Source organism: Heterodontus francisci, chromosome 4, assembly GCF_036365525.1.
Source record: "Heterodontus francisci isolate sHetFra1 chromosome 4, sHetFra1.hap1, whole genome shotgun sequence".
Taxonomy (NCBI): domain Eukaryota; kingdom Metazoa; phylum Chordata; class Chondrichthyes; order Heterodontiformes; family Heterodontidae; genus Heterodontus; species Heterodontus francisci.
In genome coordinates, this window is record NC_090374.1 from 137853243 (window position 1) to 137870133 (window position 16891).

The 16891-nt window shown below is 46.0% G+C and overlaps 1 protein-coding gene across 14 annotated transcripts in view; it reads right to left on the bottom strand.

The window, feature by feature from the left end:
- The window catches only part of rfx3 (regulatory factor X, 3 (influences HLA class II expression)), a 651544-nt gene that overhangs the window by 493013 nt on the left and 141640 nt on the right, over positions 1–16891 (bottom strand). For 2 of the 14 annotated variants that reach the window (XM_068030224.1, XM_068030218.1), the window contains exon 2: positions 10845–10940. The exons of the other annotated variants lie outside the window; for them this stretch is intronic. The gene's annotated coding sequence lies outside the window, so the exon portion shown is untranslated. The remainder of the gene's footprint in view (positions 1–10844; positions 10941–16891) is intronic. 14 annotated transcript variants of the gene reach the window in all.

The window sequence follows — 16891 nt, forward strand, 5'->3', positions numbered from 1 at the left end:
CACATCCCCTCCCCCAACCAATTTACTAGTTTAAAGTCCTTGTGGACTGGCCCATTTACCCTTTCTGTTCGGACAGAGGTCTCAGCCAGATTCAGATGGAGCCCGTCCCAACGGTACGGATCCTTCCAGTCCCAGTCTTGGTGTCAGTGTCCAATGAAATGGAACTCCCTCTTTCCCACACTGCTCCTTCTGCAGCACATTCATCTCCCTAATCTTCTTATCCTTACGTCAATTTGAACGTGGTGTGGGTAATAACCCGCAGATTATACCCCTTGAGCTCTAATTTAGCTCCTAGGTCCTGGTACTCTCCAAACAGGACCTCATCTACTCTTTCTGATGTTATTCGCCCCAACATGGACCCGAATGACTGGATCCTCCCCCCTCCTTTTCCAATATCTTTTCAAGCTGGTTCGAGATGTTACACACCCTCGCATGAGGCAGACAATATTTTTTTCGTGACCACGCACATGCAGCAATTTAAAGGCGTTGACTTGTGCACGGGCTGCGGAGGGACTCCCAGGTTGCTGAGCAGCAACACAGCTTGGAGGGAACATTGGTAGCAAGGGCGGCACAGTGGCGCAGTGGTTAGCACCGCAGCCTCACAGCTCCAGGGACCAGGGTTCGATTCCGGGTACTGCCTGTGTGGAGTTTGCAAGTTCTCCCTGTGTCTGTGTGGGTTTTCTCCGGGTGCTCCGGTTTCCTCCCACAAGCCAAAAGACTTGCAGGTTGATAGGTAAATTGGCCGTTATAAATTGTCACTAGTATAGGTAGGTGGTAGGGAAATATAGGGACTGGTGGGGATGTTTGGTAGGAATATGGGATTAGTGTAGGATTAGTATAAATGGGTGGTTGATGTTCGGCACAGACTCGGTGGGCCGAAGGGCCTGTTTCAGTGCTGTATCTCTAATCTAATCTACACTGTACTTGTTGGATAGGATCAGTTTCTTCAGATCCTCATTTTCTATCTTACCTGGATATCCTTTACTCTGCACATACCAACCCCGTCCTGATCCTGCACCAGCCTCCGAAGCATGACCACAAAGTCTGGAGCAAACTGTCCAAATACTCTTGCCCCTCTCGTATGTGTCGGAGTGTCTCCAATTCACACTCCAGCTCAATAGTCGGGGAGATTCGATTTTTCGCTTGGAACAGTCTCGCTGACTACAAACTCGCTCATACTGCAGACCAGACACACAAACTGTTGTGCCATATCTTAGTCTATATTATTTCTATCTACATTTTAGACTGTTGTAAGTCTTTTTTCATACACTGACTTAACTAAGCACTAAAACACTGGGAACATTTTTAAATACTTACTGCCTCAAGCTTACATGAACCACTACAGATAATGGAGGCAAAAAGCATCACTTCCTTTCTCCCTCTGTATTGAATTCCCATCCTCACCAAATATCCAACTTTACACTGTTTACGATGCACTTCATTAATGACATCTCTGTAATCATTCTGTGTGTCAGCCAATAACTGTTTACTCTTATTTACCACTTTAATCCTCACCCAAGTTACAAATGCTCACTCAGCTTCACGCTCACAGTAATTACCCCCTATTCAGGCAATCACCTAGTGTTTTTCTTCAAGTATTCTCCAAATGGATCTCGAAAAGATCCAAGCTCCTTGGCCCAAGAAGCTTCTTTAGAAAACTGTACCAGAGCGTGACCACCCTCTCAGTGAAGTAATGTGTTCTTACATCGCACCTGAAGGAGCTGAGAATTTGCAGACCAGTTAGTTTTTTTTATAAGTAGCAAGGAAAATTCTGGAATTGATTGTCAAAGACAAAAATATATATATATATATATATATATATAGCTATAGATACCTAACTATATATGTATATAGATATTTATCACTTCTACCTCCATAACACTGCTCTTCATGCCTACCTCACTCCATCTATCACTGAAGCCCTCGACCATAAATTTGCCATCTCCAGACTCAGCTAGGCCAATGCTGTCCTGGCTGGTCTCCCACCCTTTACCCTCCATAAATTTTAACTCCTCTTCAACTCTTAGAAGGAATGTACTTTTCAAAATTGAAAGACTGTTCTTTCCTGCCCATTCTCAGCCTCGAGTCAAATTGCCACTTTGTTTACTTGCCTTCCTAACTCATCGGCACTTATGATGACAGGCCAAATAGGCCAAACACATGCTTTTGTCTGGATCTAACTGCTTTCCACTGCACCATTGCAGTTGTCCACCTTAGAGCTGCCATCATTGTGTCTTTTGTACACTATACAACCAATTACTTTTATGGTTTTAAAAACCATACTCGCCAATAGAGCAGACTTTGATGTTGTTTGTTAAAAGAATCATAAACCATCAGAGATAACTGCCCTAAAGGAAAGTCCACTTTGGGGGCACTAGAAACGGAATTATCTATCCATAATTATATTAGGAACACTTTGGAAGGTATTACATATCGTGATTTATAAGGACCGTTTTGCAATCGGTCATAGACTTGACTAGCCCCACCAGTTGTGATGTGCTTCTTATACAAGGAATCCTGGATTGTAAATAAGAAAATCCTGCCACAAAGTACACCTTTAAATGCTCCCTGGGAGGTCATATGACACATTAAGTACAGAAGTAAAGGTTTTACTGTTGTATCCAATTATGATGGAAGCACTTAGGCCGTGAAGAGAGCTGGTCTCCGGGGTACGTTTACAAATTTTACCAATGTACTTCCATTTAATTTTCCTCCATAGCTAGCACTGCACTCAACGTCTCCTGCGCTTCATCTTTATTAACAATAACATGCTCGATTTTCTTGGGATCAGTTATTTGAAGAATTAGTATTTTCCACATACTGCAAAAGGATATCAGCTCAGTTGGCTAGACGGCTGGAGTGTGATTTTTTTTTAAATTTCCAAAATATATTTTATTCATAAAAAACTGTAAAAATAAATACATTACAAAACAGTTCAAAACAGCACCAAGTCAACAATACAAAGAGTGCAAAGGAGATCAGTTTCCTTCAATACAGGAGTGAGTTGTCTCACAACCCTTCCATTTCATTTTAACTGCCATGTACTTTTTGCAGCAAACAAATATTTTCTGGATACAGCCCGAGGGGTTTTCCATGGATCCAGCCCCTCAGTTCACTTTGGTGGGTGGACCTTACACTGTGGCCTTTCCCCATTGAGCCTTTGCTGCGGCTGCCCCAAGCTTTAGTGCGTCCCTCAGCACGTAGTCCTGGACCTTGGAATGTGCCAGTCTGCAACATTCGGTCGTGGACAACTCTTTGCGCTGGAAGACCAGCAAGTTTCGGGCAGACCAAAGGGCGTCTTTCACCAAATTGATAGTCTTCCAGCAGCAGTTGATGTTTATCTCAGTGTGCGTCCCTGGGAACAGCCTGTAGAGCTTGACAAAAACCACTGCATCTCTTTTCATTCCTGCTTTGCGAAGACACATTCCAGAAGGAGGTGGGCAACTGTCTCTTCCCCACCACAGCTACCTGAGAAGGGTGTAAGACTCCGGGCATGCAGGAAGGATCTGACGGGAGGGCTCTTCTCACCACCAACCAAGCTACATCTTGGTACTTGTTTGAAGGTTCTGGTGATTAAGCATTTCGCCAAATGACTTTGGCAGTCTGCTCGGGGAACCACCCGACCGGATCCAACATTCCCTCTTCCCGTAGGGACTTGGGGCCATTCCGTGCAGACCACTGCCTGTTGGATTGGTGATCAAAGGTGTTTTTCCGCAGAAACTTTTCTATGAAGGATAGGTGTACAGCACGCTCCAACTGGATGGAGCGTTCTGCGGCAATGTGACCAGGCCCATCCTTCGCAACACTGGGGACAGATAGAACCTCAACACGTAGTGACACTTGGAGTTTGCGTACTGGGGATCTACACACAGCTTGATGCAGCCGCACACAAAGGTGGTCATCAGGATGAGGGTGGCGTTGCGTACATTTTTTGATCCCCATATGAAACGGAAAATGGCTCGGGTGACCGCCACTGTGCAGGAGTGGGGTATGGGCCAGACCTGCGCCACGATCCAACAAGAAGAACGTGAGCGCCTCGCATCTGATGACCAGGTTCTTACCCACAATGGAGAGAGATCGCTGCTCCCACATGCTCAGCTTATGGTGCATCCTGGCTACTCGCTCCTTCCAGGTTTTGGTGCACGCCCAAGCCCTTCCGAACCATATCCCCAACACCTTCAGGTAGTCTGAATTACGGTGAAGGGGACAAAGGATTGGTCAGCCCAGTTCCCAAAGAATATGGTCTCGCTCTTGCCGTGGTTAACTTTGGCCCCCAAGGCCAGTTCGAACTGGTCGCAGATGCTCATCAGTCTGCGAACGGACAGTGTATCTGCGCAGAAAACGGCGACGTCATTCATGTACAGGGAGGTTTTAACCCGAGTGCCTCCACTGCCTGGGATTGTCACCCCCCCTTATGATCGCATCCTTCCTAATAGACTCAGCAAAGGGTTCAATACAGCAAACAAAAAGACAGGGGAGAGAGGACAGCCCTGTCTGACTCCAAATTGGATCAGGAAACTTTCTGATTCCCACCCATTGATTGAGACTACGCTACTGATGTTTGTGTAGGGCAGTTTGATCAAATTGCAGATTCCCTCCCCAAACCCCATTTTGGAAAGCACGTCCATCATGTAGGTGTGTGATATCTTGTCAAAAGCCTTTTCCTGGTCCTGGCTGATGAGGCAGGTGTCCGCCCTCTTGTCCCGTACATAGACAATCGTATCCCTGAGTAGCACGAGACTATCAGAGATCTTCCTGCCGGGTACAGTGCAGGTCTGGTCAGGGTGAATCACCAACTCCAGAGCAGACTTGACTCGACTGGCTATGACTTTGGACAGAATCTTGTAGTCAACATTAAGCAGTGAGATGGGCTGCCAATTTCTGATTTCTGCCCTCTCCCCCTTCCGCTTGTACATGAGGGTGATGATGCCTTTCCTCATGGATTCTAGCATGCTGCCGGCCAGGAGCATACTCTTGTATACTTCCAGCAGGTCTGGGCCAACCCAGTCCCACAGGGCCGAATACAACTCAAGCGGTGAGCCATCGCTTTCGGGAGTTTTACTCGTCTCGAAGGACTTGACGGCCTTTGTCAGCTCGCCCAGGGTTAGCAGCTTATCCAGTCTCTCCCTCGTGCTGTCACTTAAGACCTCTGTGATAGATGACAGGAAGGACTGGGGGGCTCTGCTGTCTGTGGGCTTCGTGTTGTCCAGCCCAGCATAAAAGGATTAGATGATCCTTTGTATGTCGGACTGCGAAGACGTTACCAAGCCATCCTCTTCCTTCAGGCTGCTGATCACAGAGTTCTCTCTGTGTACCTTTTGGAAGAGGTAACGTGAGCACATCTCATCCTGCTCAATGGAGCGGACTCTGGACCAGAAGATGGTTTCGGAGGCCTCTGTGGCAAAGAGCGAGGCCTGCTGGCTGTTTACCTCATGGAGGTCCTCCTTGATCTTGACCCCCCATCGACTGCAGCTGGAGCAGATTTTGCAAACTTTTCTGGAGTCGGGACATTTCCCTCTGTCTCTCTCTCACCCTCTGAACACCTTTGAGTATAAAGAACCTCTTGATGTTCTCCTTGATCACCTCCCACCAGTGAACTGGAGACTCAAAGAGAGGTTTCACGGTTCTCCAACCTTTGTAATCCCTTTTGAGTTCCTCATATTTCTCTGGGGTTAGTAGTGTAGCATTGAGCTTCCATGTCCCCCTGCCAACCCGCTGGCCATCCTGTAAGTGACAGTTGGCCAGTAAGAGGCAGTGGTCAGAGAAAAACACCGGCTTGATGCCGGTGAATCTGACCGTGACAGCACGGGACACAAACAGGAAGTCAATCCTGGAACGGGCAGACCTGTCCAATTTTTCCCAAGTGTATCTAAGCTGCACGCCGTCTGCAGGTTTGCTGAAGGCGTCGTGCAGTTTGGCATCTTCTACTGTTTCTATTAGGAATCTGGACGTAGCGTCCAATTTGCTGTCATCTCTGCCGGATCGTCCAGCTGCATCGATGATGCAGTTGAAGTCACTGCCTAGGATGACCGGCCTGGTCGTCACCAGCAGCAGTGGGAGCTGCTGGAAGACGGTCAGCCGCTCGGTGCATTGAACCAGGGCGTACACGTTGATCAACCGGAGGGGAGCATTGTTGTACATTACATCTGCTACGAGGAGGCAACCGCCCACCACCTCCTTCACCTCGGAGATGGTGACGTTACCTCCCCACAGCAGAATACCCAGGCCGGAAGAACAGGAATCATTTCCCCCTGACCAGATCGATGGCCCATAGAACCACCATCTCAACCACTGCCTGTAGGTGCTGAGGTGTGATATTCCACACTCCTGCAGAAACTGCAGGTCGGCTTTAACCTTGACGAGGTAGTCCAAGGTTGAAACACATCGCGTACAGAATTTAATGCGACGCACGTTAATTGAAGCAATCCTTATACCCATTTTGAAGTTAGTTGTTGCTTCCCACACCATTTGTCCTTGCTAGACCCAGTCCTTTGGTATGTTCCTGCATGCCCATGGTGTACACAAGAGGTTTCACGTTCATTGAGCTCAGAAACCCCTCCTGGTTTCTCATACAGGGATGTTTCCGCTGGGGTGACATCGGGAAGGTGGGGGGTGGGGGGGGGGGGGGGGGTGGTCTTGTAGATAGCAAGGATTGGCCTGTCCTCTGCTGTTGTTTCCTCCTCGAAAACATCACTGCTCCCAGCTTCCCAGAGCTGGAGCGCGCCAGACGTTTCGTTGCTCTCAGTGTCCTGGAGCTGGGATGCACTGGGCATGACGCTAGGTTCGGCTCTTTGGGTTTGGGGAGTGCTGGGCCCATAACAACTTTCAGTGCCCAGGGGGTGGGGGGGCTTCATCTTCCAGCTCCTTTGAGTTCTGCCGCTTCTTTTGTAGGTGCCGCCGTTCCAACACTTCCTCGTCCAGTGAAGAGGAGCTGCTGTAGTCTGTCTCAGACGGTAGCCTCCTCTTGCCACTGGTTTGGGTGGTGACCTGTTGCTCTTTAGGCAGATTTTTCCTTGTGGTTTTCTTTTGTACCACTTGCCACTGACCTGTTTGTCGATCAGCTGCCTCCTCCTCCAATGATTCTGTCTGTAGAGGAGGGGTTTCCGAGCACAGGGTAGGTGCTAGGTCGCTGGTTTAAGCTGCCTCCCCTTTCTCCTCCTTCTCAGGTAGGCTTTCCTTGCTGCGGAGGGGGTTGCTTGTCTCCTTCCCAGCACCAGACGCATTTGTTGTTCCTTCTCCCAGCCTTTCCTTGGGCCTTGCCGCCTGAGCATAACTGAGGCAACGTTTGGGGCAGGTTTTGTAGAGGTGGCCTGCCTCACCACACAGGTTGCAACAACGGCTAGAGTGTGATGCAGAAAGATGCCAACAGCATGGGTTCAATCCCCCGGTTGTGGTAGTTCATGGAGGCCTGCCTCCTCGCCTTGCCCCACATTTGAGCGGTGGTGACCTTCAAGCTATACATTACCAACTGTCTCTCTCTAATGGGGAGGGATGCTTTGGGACGACAGCTAGAACAATATCAACAAATTAGTTGAAAAAGTAATTCAGATCCAAGTATACCAATCTGTTACCTTGGGACAAGCACAAGTTCTATATTCAGATAAACATTGCTACCATTCATGTGAAAGGATACAAGCTTTCAATGGGGGGCTAACAATGAGGTACAAATATTTGGAACAGTTTTTAAGGAACCATCCTACTAACAGATTGAACTACATGACCTTAACTGCTTTTTCTTTTTGTCGACATAATATGCAAGTATGTTTTATGCTCGAAGGTCATGTCATGCATATTATTTCCCCAAAATGGATGACCTAACCTCTATACTGTTGATATTGGCAGACGAGGATAAAGCACACTCCTCTTAAAAGCAATATAGTATGCTTTAACTCAGTCGTGTCCATGTTGCAGCCACCTAACCCGAGCAACCTGGCCCTCAAAACACAGAATGTTACTTATATTTGCACTTAAGTTTCATACTCACTGGCTTGTCCCGTTTAAATTTTGTAATCCCAGCATGTGGAAAATGCAGTTCTTAGTTGCTGCCACTTTGGCAACAATATCAGAAAAATGAGATCGGTTAGAATTGCAACACGAGAAATTTGGGCTTACACAGCGCCTTAAATATAGGTATATGTTCCAAGGCCCTGTAAATTTCTCTGGAGGTACAGATTCCAGAAGCAGTGAAGTTATGTTAAACTTACACAGGACCCTGGTCAAGCTGCACTTACTAAGTAGCACAAAGTCGAATTCGATGGAGTACTGCTTCGACAGAGTGCATTACTTGGGAAATTTGGTAAGTGAGGAAATTCGGTGCAGTGAGGGAAGAGATGCTGTTCTGGTCCTTTACAAAACAAGGAGCGATCCGAGTGAGGGAATGGGAGACAGCGAGCCCTGGGAGCTGAAGTCTAGGCGCAGAGGCGAACAGGGAGACGTTTACCTATATTACAGAGACACTCACCAGCAGTGGACCTGTGTGGAGACTGAACGCAACAACCAAGGAGTTAAAGCAGGAGGGGCTCCAACAAGATCTCAAAACAAAACCAACATTTGCAAAACAGCTATAATGACATCACAACAGGGGAAGAAGCTGATTGGTGAGTAGCTGGTAAGTGTTTCTAGATAGTAGTCTAGAAAATAAAAGCATGGCAGGGAAACTCAATCCTGTGGATTGCACATCCTGTGCCAAGTGGGAAATACTGGACACTTCTCGTGGCCTAGACAACCACATGTGCAGGGAACGCCACCAGCTAGAGCAGCTCGATCTCCAGGTTTCAGGGCCTGAGTGTCAGCTGCAGTCGCTACAGGGCGGCTATTGTCGCTACAGGGCATCTGCGGGACCGAGAGCTTTGTGGTTAGCATGTTTCTAGAGGTAGTCACTCCACAGCTTAAAAATATGCAAACGGAGAGGGCCTCAGACGTGACCTCACAATGGTATGTTGCCTCCCTGGTACCAGGGTCAAGGACATCACTGAGTGGCTACAGGATATTCTGAAGAGGAGGGTGATAGCCAGAGGTCGGTAGTCCATATCGGCACCAATGAGACAGACAAAAAGAGAGATTATGTCCTGATGGCAGAGTTTACGGAGCAAGGAAAGAGATTGAAAAGCAGGACCTCAAATGGTAGTTATCTCTGGATTACTCCCATGCTGCCTGCGAATGAGTACAGAACTAGGAAGCGAGAGCTGATGAATACGTGTTGGGAAAGATGCTGCAAGAGGAAGTGCTTTAGATTCCTGAGGCACAGGGACTGTTTCTGGGAGAGGTTGGACCTGTACAAGCTGAACAGGTTGCACCTCAACTGGGCTGGAACCAATATCCTAGCAGGAGGTTTTGCTAGTGCTGTTGGGGAGGGTTTAAACTTGCTTGGCAGAGGCATGGAAACTTGGGAGTAGATTTAGAACGGAGAGAAGAAAAGTTGGAAATAGAAGGCAGAAGAGTAGTAAGAATGTTAGGTAGGCAGAGAAAACAAAAGCTAGAAAATAGACAAGAGAATCTGGCAGTGCTAAGTGGTATATACTTCCATATAGGAATTCTCGGGAATAAGGCAGATGAGCTGAGAGCACAGATTGACACCACGTGGGAGTATGATATTACAGCTATTACTGAGACATGGCTGAAAGAAGGGCAGGAATGGCAGCTCAACATTCCTGGTTACTGGATTTTCAGACATGATAGAGAGAGAGATTTTAAAAAACGGGATCGCAATTGTGATTTAAGAAACAATTATAGCTGTGAGGAGGGATGATGCTGTAGAAGGATTACCAAATGAGGCCATATGGATTGAACTGAAGATTAAAGGGGCTATCACACTACTGTGAGTGTACTATAGATCCCCAGTCAGAGGAAGATAGAAAAGCAAAGATGTCAGAAAATCTCTGTGAAGTGCAAAACAATAGGGCAATAATAGTAGGGCATTTTAACTACCCTAATATTAACTGGGATAGAATTAGTGTGAAGGTCACACAAGAAGCAGAATTCTTAAAATGCATTGAGGAGAACATTTTTTAAAGCCAATATGTAGCAAGCCCAACAGGGGGCAGTTCTAGACTTAGTTTTAGGGAATGAAGCTGGGCAGGTGGAAGCAGCATGAGCTGGGAAGCACTTTGGTGAAAGTGATCAAATTCAGTTAGGTTTAGGGTAGTTATGGGAAAGGACAAAAGACAGACCAGGATTAAAAGTTCTCAATTGGGGAAAAGCTAATTTTACTAAACTGAGATGTGATTTAGCAAATGTGGACTGGAAATGGCTACTTGAAGGTAAATTGGTGCCAAATCACTGGAAGGCATTCAAGGAAGAGATGGTCAGGGTTTAGTTACGATACTACAATAAAAGCAAAATACTGCGGATGCTGGAAATCTGAAATAAAAACAAGAAATTTTGGAAATATTCAGCAGGTCTGGCAGCATCTGTGGAGAGAGAAGCAGAGTTAACGTTTCAGATCAGTGACCCTTCTTCAGAACTGACACATATTAGAAACGTGAAAGGTTTTAAGCAAGTAAAGCGTGGGTGGGGCAAGAGATAACAAAGGAGAAGGTGTAGAAAGGACAAGGTCACAGAGAAGGTCACCAGAAAGCCATGGAGCAAAGGCAAACAATATGTTAATAGTGTGTTGAAAGACAAAGCATTAGTACAGATAGGGTGTTAACGGACTGCAAACTGAACAGCCACAAGTACAAATATGAAAAAAACAGTGGGTCGGCAAACTGAACAAACACAGATAAAATAAAATAAACATTAAAAAAAAGAAAAAAAAACAAAATAAAAGTAAAATGGGGGGCCCCCGTCATGCTCTGAAATTATTGAACTCAATGTTCAGTCCGGCAGGCTGTAGTGTACCTAACTGGTAAATGAGATGCTGTTTCTCGAGCTTGCATTGATGTTCTCTGGAACACTGCAGCAATCCCAGGACAGAGATGTGAGCATGACATGAGAGCAATCTGAAATAAAAACAAGAAATGATGGAAATACTCAGCAAGTCTGGCAGCATCTGTGGAGAGAGAAGCAGAGTTAACGTTTCAGGTCAGTGACACTTCTTCAGAACCAGCTGATATTAGAAATGTGAAAGGTTTTAAGCAAGTAAAGCGGGGTTGGGGCAAGAGATAACAAAGGAGAAGGTGTAGATAGGACAAGGTCACGGAGAATAACCGACCAGAAGGTTATGGAGCAAAGGCAAACAATATGTTAACAATTTAGTTCCGATACTTCCTGGTAGAGAAGCCAAGGCTCTCTTTGCAGGTGCTTGTTATGGTGGCCTTTAGGGTCAACCAGACAGAGTGGCGCAGTGGTTGGGCAGCACAGTGGCGCAGTGGTTAGCACCACAGCCTCACAGCTCCAGCGACCCGGGTTCAGTTCTGGGTACTGCCTGTGCGGAGTTTGCAAGTTCTCCCTATGACCGCGTGGGTTTCCTCCAGGTGCTCCGGTTTCCTCCCACATGACAAAGACTTGCGGGTTGATAGGTAAATTGGCCATTGTAAAAGAATTACCCCTAGTGTAGGTAGGTGGTAGGAGAATTGAGGGAAGGTAGGGATGTGAGAGGGAAAAATGGGATTAATGTAGGATTAGTATAAATGGGTGGTTAATGGTCGGCACGGACCGGTGGGCCGAAGGGCCTGTTTTGGTGCTGTATCTCTCGATGACTCTAATGGCACACAGTGACTCCTGGTGGTTGGAGGTTGAGGATAAGGCGCTGACTGAGAAGGTGGTGCATGCAGTTCTGGTCACCGTACGAAAGGGGAAAAGATGTGATTGCACTAGAGAGGGTACAGAGGAGATTTATGAGGATGTTGCCTGGACTGGAGAATTTTAGTCAACAGGAAAGGCTAGGGTTGTATTAACAGAGGAAGCTGTGGGATACCGAATTGAAGTGTATAAAATTATGAAGGGTTTAGATATAGTGGATAGGAAGGCCCTATTCCTCTTGGTTGACGTAGCAGGTTGAGCGGATTCGAGGGGAAACTCTCATAACATTTAAAAAGTACTTGGATATGCACTTGAAGTGCTGCAACCTACAAGGCTACCGATCAAGAGCGGGAAAGTGGGATTAGGCTGGATGGCTAACTGTCAGCCGGCGCGGACATGATGGGCCAAATGCCCTCCTTCCCTGCTGTAAATTTCTATGATTCTCCATGAGAACGGTGGACAGTTCTGGTCTCCATATTATAAGAAAGACATGGAAACACGGGAGAAAATGGAAAAAAGATTTACAGGTATGATGGCACAACTGAGAGATCACGAATCAGGAAAGACTGAACATGTTAGGGGTTTTACTTTAGAAAAGGGGAAAACTTAGAGGTAACCTGATGGGGGTCCTAAAGTTATAAATGAGTTGGACAGAGAAGATGTGGAGAGAATTTTTCCACTTACCGGAAAACTAGGGGCCATAAATTAGAAATAGTAACTAATAGATTCAATAAGGAAGTGAGGAGAAATGTCTTTACTCATACTGGTTAGAGGGTGAAAGTCGCTACCACAGGAAGTGGTTGAGCCAAACAGCTTAGATGCTTTCAAAAGGAAACCAGTTGAGTGGATGAGAGAAATGGGAAAAGATACACTAAAAGGCTGAGATCATGTAGATGGAACAGGAGGAGATTCATGGAGGACAAACACCAGTGCAGACAAGTTGGGCCAAATTAACCGTTTCTGTGCTGCACATTCCACACGTAATACTTCTATGAATTACATAGAATTACAATCAGACAAAATATGACAGGAAGTATTATGAAGGGTAACTAAAAGCTTGGCCAAAAATATAGGTTGTAAGCAGATATGCAAAGTCACCAGACCAGGGATTCAAATAGTCCCAGCAATGTCACTGGGAGCGCTGGCCACTGCTGGGACTGCACCCAACTTCAGCAGCAAGAGGGACGTCGACCGGAAGCACACTAAGTGTCTGGGGCCTCGTTGGGGTCAATCGGCCGGGCCCCGGCAAGGCGGGGGAGTGGGGGGATGTCAGTTGGTTGGCGGTGGGAAAGGGGGAGGGTTGTGTAATGGGGGCGGTTGGGTCATTGGGGCACAAGATGTAAAACCTGGCGCCTCCTAGGGGGACCTCAGCCGGCTGCTGGATTGGCCTGGGGCAGGCGAGCCATTTCTCACCGCCACCCCTCGTCAAATTGCAATGGGGACAGGAAGGCATCAGGAACAGCACACTCCCCGCCTCCCACTCATTTTACGACCCCACCACCAGCCCGCTCCTGCCGGGGGTGGCGGGGGGGGCGCGGTCATGAAATTCCAGCCCATGACTCTGTACACTATTCTGTGAAAAAAGTAAATGAGTGCTTTATCAATGTTTTAAATTTGTTTTCCTTAAAGCCGAGAATATACAGCAATATTGTGTACAAGATGTACCAGCTAAAGTTAAATCTGACATGGTAGTGAAAGTAGAGTTCACTGGATTAGAATTAGAATTAGAACATTACAGCGCAGTACAGGCCCTTCGGCCCTCGATGTTGCGCCGACCTGTGAAACCATCTGACCTACACTATTCCATTTTCATCCATATGTCTATCCAATGACCACTTAAATGCCCTTAAAGTTGGCGAATCTACTACTGCTGCAGGCAGGGCGTTCCACGCCCTTACTACTCTCTGAGTAAAGAAACTACCTCTCACATCTGTCCTATATCTATCACCCCTCAACTTGAAGCTATGTCCCCTCGTGTTTGCCATCACCATCCGAGGAAAAAGACTCTCACTATCCACCCTATCTAACCCTCTGATTATCTTATATGTCTCTATTAAGTCACCTCTCCTCCTCCTTCTCTCTAACGAAAACAACCTCAAGTCCCTCAGCCTTTCCTCGTAAGACCTTCCCTCCATACCAGGCAACATCCTAGTAAATCTCCTCTGCACCCTTTCCATAGCTTCCACATCCTTCCTATAATGCGGTGGCCAGAACTGCACGCAATACTCCAGGTGCGGTCTCACCAGAGTTTTGTACAGCTGCAGCATGACCTCGTGGCTCCGAAACTCGATCCCCCTACTAATAAAAGCTAACACACCATATGCCTTCTTAACAGCCCTATTAACCTGGGTAGCAACCTTCAGGGATTTATGCGATAAGAAGGAGTAGGCCATTCAGCCCTTCGGACCTGCTTCGCCATTCGATAAGATCATGGCTGATCGGACTGTGGTCTCAACTCCACTTTCCTGTCTGCCCCCCATAACCCCTGACTCCCTTGTCTATCAAAATCTATCTAACTCAGCCTTGAATAAATTCAATGACCCAACCTCCATTGCATTCTGGACTCAAGGCAGTTCTGAACCTTGGTAGCAGTAAAGTCAAAGCTAGGCATTGGCAGAGCTGGGATGAAAGTTCTGGAGTTTAGGAGTGTTTACGGATCCTTTCGGCTTGCATCACTTTGGTTAGAGAAAACTTGAGATTTGGTCAAACTGTGGAAGTCAAAGCTGTATTTTGCTTGAACTGTAGGGGGGAGCGTTCTAGGGAATGTGAAAGAGAGGTGTTCAAATGTGAAATATGGGTTCTTTATATATGAACCATGAGGAGAAGGCCAGATCACAGGTCTAACAGAGTGGGTAGTCAGCAGCCTTGGTTTTTAACTTACTAAGAGATCTCTACAAATATTAAATTTGGTATTTTGGAAGTGTATATATGTGCCTGTGTCTTTCACCGCCGCCTTCTCTCTCTCCTTCTTGTTTAAATGCTTAGATTTTCGAACAATATCCAGGTGACAATTAAAGGGTCTGGTTGCTTTCAAAATTCCAATAATATTTTTAGTACTCAAATTGGGATTATGAAAGACAGGATCATTCCCTCTCTCAGTGACCCTCTGTGTTTTTCACTCTCTACTGCATTGGTGTCAGAATTAGAATGTTTACATTTTCTAACTATCAGCCAAACATAGATAATATTTTGGTGGTGGAGAGTTTGGGAGTAAATTTGACTTTGTGCAAGAGTGTAAAAGGCATGATAGTGATTTAGCAGCCCATTTTATGTCTTTCTGGATTGAATTTAATGGAAATAAAAACCAGGAGAGATGTAAAACAGGCTTCTAATTCACTATCACATAAGAACATAGGATTTAGGAGCAGGAGTAGGCCATTCAGCCCTTCGGACCTGCTTCGCCATTCGATAAGATCATGGCTGATCGGACTGTGGTCTCAACTCCACTTTCCTGTCTGCCCCCCATAACCCCTGACTCCTTTGTCTATCAAAATCTATCTAACTCAGCCTTGAATAAATTCAATGAACCAACCTCCATTGCATTCTGGAAAAGAGCATTCCAGAGACTAACAACCCTTCGAGAAAAAAAAATTCTCTTCATCTCCAACTTAAAAGGGAGACCCCTATTCTTAAACTGTGTTCCCTAGTCTCCCCGACAAGAGAAAACATCCTCCTGGTATCCACTCTATCAAGTTCCCTCAGGATCTTGTATGTTTCAATAAGATCACCTCTCATTCTTCTAAACTCCAACGCGTATAGGCCCAACTTGTTCAATCTTTCTTCATAAGATAAGCCCTTCATCCCCAGAATTAGTCACATGAACCTTCTCTGAACTGCTTCTAATGCAATTATATCCTTTTTCAAATAAGGAGACCAAAACATCACGCAGTACTCCAGACGTGGTCTCACCAAGGACCTGTACAACTGCAGTAAAACTTCCCTACTTTTATACACAATTCCCCTTGCAATAAACGGCACAGTGGCGCAGTGGTTAGCACCGCAGCCTCACAGCTCCAGTGACCCGGGTTCAGTTCTGGGTATTGCCTGTGCGGAGTTTGCAAGTTCTCCCTGTGACTGCGTGGGTTTCCGCCGGGTGCTCCGGTTTCCTCCCACAGCCAAAGACTTGCAGGTTGATAGATAAATTGGCCATTGTAAATTGCCCCTAGTGTCGGTAGGTGGTAGGAGAATAGTGGGGATGTGGTAGGGAATATGGGGTTAATGCAGGATTTGTATAAATGGGTGGTTGTTGGTCGGCACAGACTCAGTGGGCCGAAGGGCCTGTTTCAGTGCTGTATCTGTAAATAAAATAAAAAATAAATAAAATAAAAAATTCCATTCACCTTCCTAATCACTTGCTGTATCTGCATACTAACCTTTTGTGGTTCGTGTACCAGGACGCCTAGATCCATCTGTACCACTGAGTTCTGCAATCTCTCTCCATTTAAACAAAGCAGGCAAGTTCACATTTTCCTACATTATCGTCCATCTGCCAAATTTTTGCCCACTCACTTAACCGACCTATATCATTTTGTAGACTCTGAACCTCCTCTTGACAACTTATTTTCCTTCCTATCTTGGTGTCATTAGCAAATTTAGCTATCATACATCCGGTCCCTTCATTCAAGCCATTGATATAAATTGTAAATAGTTGAGGCCCCAGCACTGATCCTTGTGACAGTTAGCTTGCCAACCCAAAAGAGACCTATTTATCACTACTCTCTGCTTCCTGTAGCTAACCAGTCCTTTATCCACACTAATCTGTTACCCCCTACACCATGTGCTCTTATCTTGTGTCGTCACACTTTATATCATTGCACAAAGTCAAATTACCCCTCTTGTTTTCTTTAAAATGTTAACTTTAAAAAAAATACAAATTCAAATCAGGATGTGGAAACACACTGTCATTCCCCTCAGCTTTATCACTTTCTAAAGTTTATACGTATTAGCCTTGGCACAGTGGTAGCATTCTTGTTTCAGAGTCAGAAAGTCATAGTTCAAGTATCACTCCAGAGACTCGAGGGCATAACCCTTGCTGATTCCTCCGTGAGAGTGCTACACTGTCAGAGATGCCATCTTTCAGATAAGATGCTACAATGCCATGGCATTATTCAAAGAAAAGTAGGGAAGATTTTCTAGTGTTCTGCCCAATATTTATCTCTCGACCAACATTTACTAAAACAGATTATCTGGTCATTATCTCATTGCTGTT